At 38.5% G+C, this 8,597-nt stretch overlaps 1 pseudogene; it reads left to right on the top strand.

Moving 5' to 3' along the window:
* The first annotated feature begins 3,143 nt into the window (after nt 1-3,143).
* LOC102813611 lies at nt 3,144-3,663 on the top strand (annotated as a pseudogene).
* Nucleotides 3,664-8,597: the final 4,934 nt, after the last annotated feature.

The following is an 8,597-nucleotide window of genomic DNA, read 5'->3' as shown; positions in this document are numbered from 1 at the left end:
AAAGAAATATGCCAGGTTTATTTAGGTACAGAAAAGTTATTCCTTTTTAAAATTTATGTCTGTGATGAAAAGTGAATTTCTTGGGTTGAAGGTTTTCATGAACATAAATTGTTAACACTGTAGTTACTTCGATGCTTTCAGAGACTATAAATATGTTTAGGAAATAATGGAGATTCTTAATTATTAAGTACACTAAGATATAAAATTCAATTTAATATATATTTTGTCTAATTCAATATTTTTATAAAGTTTATTGCATTTTAAAGCTAATATTAAAAGCTTTAAATTTGTCATCTGTTTGTATGCTTTAGCTCATACTTGTAAAGATACATGAGGATTATTTTTGTAAAAGTTTGCAAGTGATAGCCTATTGCCATAGAGTCTATTCTGATTCATAGAGAGCCTGCATGAGTGGAAGTGAAGCAGACTGCTATGTCTTTCTTCCTTTGAGCAGTTGGTGGATTTGAACCATTGATCTTTTTGTTAGTAGCCCAGTGTTCAACCACTGCACCACCAGTTCACCTTTCTACATCTAGAGTTTCTAAATGATGACTGTTTCTATTTTGCCCCCTTAAAATTATTTTACTCCTATTAATCTTATAATTTATCGATCCCTGGTGTGGCACTTTGGATAAACATTGGACTGCTAAATGCAGGGTCAGCAGTTTAAACCCATCAGCTGATCTTGGAAAACCTATAAAAAGTCACTATGAGTCAGAACCAAATAGAAAACATACAACAATAACAATAATATATTAAATTGAGTTTCCTGAGTGAGAAAGAGTCTTACTTGTGTTTTATGATTATCCAAACGTATTCAACTGTGATAGCAAACTATGGAAATCCTTGTAAAAATTTAAATTCCAGAACTCTTGATTGTGCTCATGTATATAGATCAAGAGGCAGTTGTTCCAACAGAACAAGAAGGATACTGAATGATTTAAAATCAGGAAAGGTGTGTCGGGATTGTAACTTCACAATATCCATTCAATCTGCATGCTGAGGAAATAATCTGAGAAGCTGAACTACCTGAAGAATGCAGTATCAGGACTGGAGAAAGGCTCATTAACAACCTGCCGTATGCAGATGACAATCTTATTTTCTGAAAATGAAGAGAACTTGAAGCACTTACTGATGAAGATGGAAGACTACATCTTTCAGTAAAGATTACACCTAAATGTACAGAAAACAAAAAACCTCATAGTTGGACCAGTAAGTATGTCATGATAAATGGAGATGAGATTGAAGTTGTTAAGAATTTTATTTTACTAGGATCTACAATTAGCACTATGGAAGCAGCAATCAAGAAATCAAAAGACACAATAGCACTTCTGGTGCAAAATACCTCTTTCAAGTGTTAAAGAGCAAAGGTGCCACTAAGGTGCATCTGATCTAAGCCGTATGTTTTCAACTGCCTCATATGCATGTGAAAACTGGACAATGAATAAAGAAGACATGAGAAGAATTGATGCATTTGGATTATGGTGTGGTGAAGAATATTGACTATGCCAGATAAATGACCAAATCTATGTTGGAAAATGTACATCCAGAATGCTTCTTAGAAGTGAGAGTAAAGAGACTTCACTCGTGTACTTTGGACATATTATCAGGAGGGAACAATCCTTGGAGAAGGATGTTATGCATGGTAAAGCAGAGGGTCAGAGAAAAAGAGCAAGACCCTCACCAAGCTGGATTAACACAGTGACTGCAATAATGAGCTCAAGCAAAACAAATGTGAGGATGGCACAGGACAGGGCAGTGTTTTGTTCTGTTGTACACACGCTCGCTTTGAGTCGAACTGACTCAATAGCACCTAATAACAACTAACCTAAAGGTTGATGGTTCGAACATATCTAACAGAGCAATGGAAAAATGCTCTGATGATCTGCTTCCATAAAGAAATCAGCCAAGAAAGCTCTATGGAATAGTTCTATCCTGTAACATATGTGGACACGATGAGTTGTAATCAACTCCACAGCAGTGAGTTTGGTGTTATACTAAATTAAATACACTGACTATTTTTTAAACAGTTGTCTTAATATTTTTATTCCTATTAATCACAAATTGGAGGAGTGTGGTGACTCCAATCACATAATGGAGAGTGTGTGGACTGTGAACCAGAAGGTTGGCAGTTTGAATCCACCAGCTGCTCTGTGGGAGAAAGATGAGGCTTTATGATCCCGCAAAGATTTACAGCCTTGGAAATCCTATGCAGGTTCTCTATGAATCAGAACTGACTGGATGGCACTTAACAACAACAATAACACTCACACAATAGCAGTATTTAATTTAGTTTTGAAATAAAAGAATTTATTCAAATACAACAAGCTTTTCTCCCAAAAAGAAAAGTTTAATGCTATCTCAGAATTGTTACTTGTAGATTGGAGCTGCTCAGAATCATCTCTACACTTTTTACTTGTGAAACAAGACCATCAAACAGCCCAAATGATGGGGTCAGGTGAAATTTATACAAACTTTGCAAAAATATTGGTGGAATTTTCTTTTACACACCTGAATAAAAAAGTTATCAAACTTTGTTATTATCTTAAACTGAAAAAAATGGTAAAGTTTGTTGTTGTTGTTAAGTGCTGTTGAATCAGTTCCGACCCATACTGACCCTATATAGGGTTTCAGAGGAGCAGCTGTTGGGCTTGAACCACCACCTTACAGTTCAAATGGCTTTGCAGTCTGGTGCATTAACCCAAAGTGCCACACCAAGACTCTTGCTGGTACAAATACCAAAATCCCATGTCAAAGACTGTTCAATCAATTAAAAATAAGTTTTATTTGTCCAAAAGCATATGGACTTTCTACCTAAGAAAAACAAATCCTTTATAATAATAAAAATATCACTTCTAAGTTAAATACTTTAAATACACTAAAGGAAAGAAAAAAATACTTCCATTATAAAGAAACATATCTCAAAGTTCTGAGACGTTAGCTAATGATACCTTAAAATCAACATGATCTGATTCCAGGAAGGAAGTTCCTTCCAAATGTCGCGTTTCCAGGCTCAAAATGGTCGCTTCACAAATTTAGTGAGACTTCCTCCACCTTTTTCTATCGCGTTTGTTTTGATTTCTTTGAACCCAGATGTGACGCATTAAAGAACCCAACAGAAATAGAACTGAAAGCTTTCAAACATGGTGAACCGTACGGTAAAGGATGCTCACAGCATCTACAGCACCCATCCTCAGTATCTAGTGGAAAAGATCATTCGGACAGGAATCTATGAGTCCAGGTACTGGAAAGAGGAATGCTTTGGACTTACAGCTGAACTTGTAGTTGATAAAGCCATGGGGTTAAAGGTTTTTTGGTGGCATTTATGGAGGCAACATAAAGCCAACTCCTTTTCTGTGTTTGACCTTGAAGATGCTGCAGATTCAACCCGAGAAGGATATCCTTGTAGAATTTATCAAAAATGAAGACTTCAAGTATGTCCGCATGTTGGGGGCACTTTACATGAGACTGACAGGCACTGTAATTGATTGCTACAAGTACTTGGAGCCTCTGTATAATGACTATCAGAAAATCAAGAGCCAAAACTGAAATGGGGAGTTTGAACTGTTGCTTGTGGATGAGTTTATTGATGAGCTACTACATAGTGAGAGAGTCTGTGACATTATTCTGCCCCTACTACAGATGCCATTGAGATGGTACTGACTCATAGTGACCTTATGCACAGCAGAATGAAACACTGCCCAATCCTGGGACAAACTCACTATTGTTGCCACGCTTGAGCCCATTGATGCTGCCACTTGGCCAATCCATCTCACTGGGGGAGTCTTCCTCTTTTTCTCTGACCCTCCACCTAACAAACATGATATCCTTCTCCAGTGACTGGTCCTTCCTGACAGTATGTCTAAAGTATGAGAGATGAAGTTTGGCCATCCTGGCCTCCAAGAAACACTGGCTGCTCTTCTTCCAACACAGATCTGTTGGTTCTTTTGGCAGTCCATGGCACTTTTAATATTCTCTTTCAACACCATAACTCAGAATATTAAAAAGTCATGTTTATAGTGAACTTGGTTTAGCAAAAACGTATAATGAGATGCAAAAAGCATGATTTAAAAAAAAAATTATATATTGACCTTTATAAAATTCAAAGCTAATTTTTCAGAAGACAGTGTTTCAAAACTGAAAAGGAAAGCCACTGAGAAGACTATACAATGGGTCTTCAAAAAGTTTGTGGAAAATACCATTATCTTTTATTTCCAATTTTCCATGAACTTTTTGAAAGTTTCTTGTATTTGTATCACACATCTGACAAATGCCTTGAATCTAGAAGGAACTCTTACTTAGAGCCTGATATTGATAAGACAACCCAATAAAAAATGAGTAAAAGATGCTAACATAATTTACCAGAGAATATGTACAGCTGGCCACTTATTAGCATTTATTAGCATATAAAATAACACTCATTAGGGAAATGCAAATTAAAACTATGATTAAAAAAATAATAAAGTCATGCTGACGTACTACATAGCTATTAAAATGTCTAAAATTAAAGAAAGACTGACCATACCAAGAGGCTATGGAGAAACTGCAACTCTCAACACTGCTGTTAGCAATTTAGAATGATACAACTGTGGTTCTTCAGCTTGCTTATCTTTGTTGGGTTGGCATAATGAGATGAAAGGGTGTGCGGATGAATGAATGGTCAATTTAGGGGACTTTCGACCTTTCTAAATTTTCTTTTCTGGGCAGAAAATTAAAGGTAAAAAGAGTCTCCTCAAAGAAGAACCCAAATAACAAAAACAAATTCAATGGGAACATTTTTGAATTGGCATTTTGAAACCTCTAACTAAGCAACATGAACAAAGTAAGATAACCTCTTTAGAACATTCAGTTTCTAAACTGAACAAAACAAAACAAAACAAAATTGCATAATTCAGTTTCTGAATTAACTAAGAAAACTAAAGAATTAGAAATCAGAACTTTGCTCTATACCCCTCACTGCAGCCCCATCTGGCCCTCTGCTAACATCTGTCTCTCTACTCTCTCCTTTGACAGCATCTGCTGCAGCAACCTCTGCTTCCCAGCCAGCACTCTGTTTTCTGTGTTCTCTGCCTTTTCATCTGTGTGAAAGCTCTCTATCTGAGCTTCCTTTCTTCTGAATAGAAGCTACTAAACTTTAAAGACAGAAGGAGACAGTCCAAAAAGGAGTTCACAAGCAGAGTCCAAGCTAAAAAAAAAAAAATCTAGTTCAGAACATTTAGGGTTTATTCTTGGTATGTCTTCAAAAATTGGCCCTGCAGAACCTGGAACGGGCATTAGAATTTAAAAAACCCACGAATATGGTGAAACTGATAGGGGGCAAAGTTATGAAACCTTCTTAGACTGTGATAGTTAGGTTCTGTGTCAACTTGATTGAGTCAAGTTTCCCAGTTGTTTGGCATAGTTAACTCTATGATGATTGGCTATGAGCAGGCATAGTTAACTCTATGATGATTGGCTATGAGCAGTCCATCAGTTGAAAAGATGTTTCCTTGGGGGTGTGGCCTGCTCCCAATATAATGAACTCCTTGTTCAGTCGGGGATCTAGCATCTTGGTAGTTCTCCAACCTCCAGTTCTTTGAACCTGAGTTAGTGGCCTGTTTGCTCTATTGTATTTTCTCTGCTGGGCCTGGAAAACCAGATGCCCCCTGGAGGTCCCTGCACACCTGTTCCTGTGTCTCCAGCTCCTGTGCCACATGCCGCTGGCTCTGCAGTGGTCAACTGTCACCCTGCTGTTGTCACTGCTTCAGGGATGAGGTCCTTCTCTGTGCCCTGACCTGGGATTACTGCCTTCTGGAGCTGTCCGCTGATCTTGGTTCACCTTGTCTGCACTTGGGACTCTCCTAGGTCTATAATCATGAGCCATTTCCTTGATAGAAAATTCTCTTTATATTAGCGTAGTGGTTACGAATCGGGCTGCGAACCATAAGGTCAGTGGTTCGAAACTACCAGCCGCTCCACGGGAGAAAGATGAGGCTTACTACTCCAGTAAAGATTTACACCCTCGGAAACCCTGTACAGGGTCGCTATGGGTCGGAACTCACTCGATGGCACTTAACAACAACAAACATATATATATATATATCACTGGTTATGCTTCTCTAGAGAACACAGCCTAGGACATAGACATAACCAAGCACCCTAAAGAAATGAGTTGTTGGGTTTGGGGGTTCAGGACCATGGTCTTGCGAGACACCATGGTAAATTGACATAGAATAATCTACAAAGATAATATTTTACATCTTACTTTGGGGAGTAGCTAGTTGGGTCTTGAAAACTTGTGGCTGCCCATCTAAGGTGCCATCTGAGGTCTCTTCCTGTCTGGAGGTAAGAAAAGTGAAGAAATTGCATATTCATGGAAATAATTAGTCTAATGGACTAATCGAAACATCAGTCTCCATGACCATGAGGCCAGAAGAACTAGATGGTGCTCAGCTGCCATTACCAACTACTCTGAAAGGGATCACATTAGAAGAAGCTACTAGATAGAGTGGGAGAAAAATCTGGAACAAAATCCAAAATCATAATAAAGACTAGGCTTGTCAGATAGAGACTGCTGAATTCCTGGGACAGCTCTGGTAATGTAGTGATTACGATTCTGCATCTCAAGGTCAATAGTTTGAAACTACTAGCCATTTCACGGGAGAAAGATGAGGCTTTCTGTTTCCGTAAAGATTTACAACCTCAGAAACCCTATGCAGGTCTTTATGAATTTGAACCAACTCCAAGGCACACCACCACCACCACCATGGCCTGGAAGTGACCTTACCCCATGGCTCAATTTTCAACCAAATAATAGACAGGTCTATAAGGGAAATCCTTCATTATTGAAAGATTCTCTGGGCAAATTATTGAATGATGCAGAAAGCATCAAAAGAAGATGGAAGGAATACAGAGTCATAGTACCAAAAGGAAATGGTTGATGTTTAACTGTTTCAAGAGGTAGCATATGATCAAGAGTCAATGATACTGAAGGAAAAAGTCCAAGGTGCATTGAAGGAATTGGCAAAGAACAAGTCACCAGGAATTGATGGAATAAAAATTGAAATCTTTCAAGAAAGTGAAGCGGCACAGGAGGCACTCACTCATCTATGCCAAGAAATTTGGAAGAAAACTATCTGGCCTACTGATTGGAAGAGATCCATATTTATGCCCATTCCAAATAGAGGTGACACAACAGAATGCGGAAATCATTGTACAATCTCTTTGATATCTCATGAGAGTAAAATTTAACCAAAAGTAATACAGAAATAGCTGCAAGCATACATTGACAGAGAACTTATAGAGGTTCAAGCCAGATTCAGAAGACGCCATGGAATAAGCGATATCATTGCTGATGTCCGATGGATCTTGGTAGAAAGCAGAGAATATCAGAAAGATGTTTACCTGTGCTTTATTGACTACACAAAGGCTTTCGATTGTGTGGATCATAACAAACTATGGACAACATTGCTAAGTATGAGTATTCCTGAACACTTAATTGTGCTCATGAGGAATCTGTACATGGACCAAGAGGCAGTTGTTCGAACAGAACATGGGAACACCGAATGGTTTAAAATTAAGAGATGTGTGCGACAAGGTTATATTCTTTCACCATACTTATTCAACCTGCATGCTGAGCAAATAATACAAGAAGGTGGGTTCTATGAAGAAAAACATGGCATCCGGATTGGAAGAAGACTCATTAACAACCTGTGATATGCAGATGACACAACCCTGCTTGTTGAAAGTGAGGAGGACTTGAAACATTCACTGGTGAAGAGCAAACAGTTCAGCCTTCAGTTTGGATTGCATCTCATTGTAAAGAACACAAAATCCTCACCACTGGACCAATAAACAACATTCTTATCAATGGAGAAAAGATTGAAGCTGTCAAGGACTTCATTCTTCTTGGATCAACTATCAACTCTCACGGAAGCAGCAGTCAAGAAATCAAATGATGTATTGCATTAGACAAATCTGCTGCACAAGACCTTTTTAAAGTGTTGAAGACAAAGATGTCAGCTTGAAGACTAAGGTGCACCCGACCCAAGCCATGGTATTTTCAATAACCTCGTATGCATGTGAAAGCTGTACAGTGAATAAGGAAGACTGTAGAAGAATTGATGCTTTTGAGATACGGTGTTGGAGGAGAATATTGAAAGGGCCATGGGCTGCCAAAAGAACAAATAGATTTGTGTTGGAAGAAGTGCAGCCAGAGTGCTCCTTGGAGGCCAGGATGACCAAACTTTGTCTCTCATACTTCGGACATATTGTCAGGAGGGACCAGTCTCTGGAGAAGGATATCATGTTTGGTATGGTGGAGGGTCAGAGAAAAAGATTAAGACACCCAGTGAGATGGATTGTCAAAGTGGCAGCATCAATTGGGTCAAACGTGGCAATGATAGTGAGATTGACCCAGGATTGTGCAGCATTTCGTTCTGCTGTGCATAAAGTCACTATGCATCAGTACCGACTTGATGGCACCTAACAACAACAACAACAACAACAATATAAGGGAAATAGTAGGGTGGAGTACACTCCTTATAATAATTAACTATTTGAGATCAAAAGAACCATCTAACCAAGAACAAAGTTCAGAAGGGTCAAGAAAGAAGGAG

The sequence above is a fragment of the Chrysochloris asiatica genome, unplaced genomic scaffold, assembly GCF_000296735.1.
Source record: "Chrysochloris asiatica unplaced genomic scaffold, ChrAsi1.0 scaffold00213, whole genome shotgun sequence".
NCBI lineage: Eukaryota > Metazoa > Chordata > Mammalia > Afrosoricida > Chrysochloridae > Chrysochloris > Chrysochloris asiatica.
The sequence above is the reverse complement of the archived record's forward strand: the minus strand, read 5'-3'. Positions and strand labels throughout refer to the sequence as shown.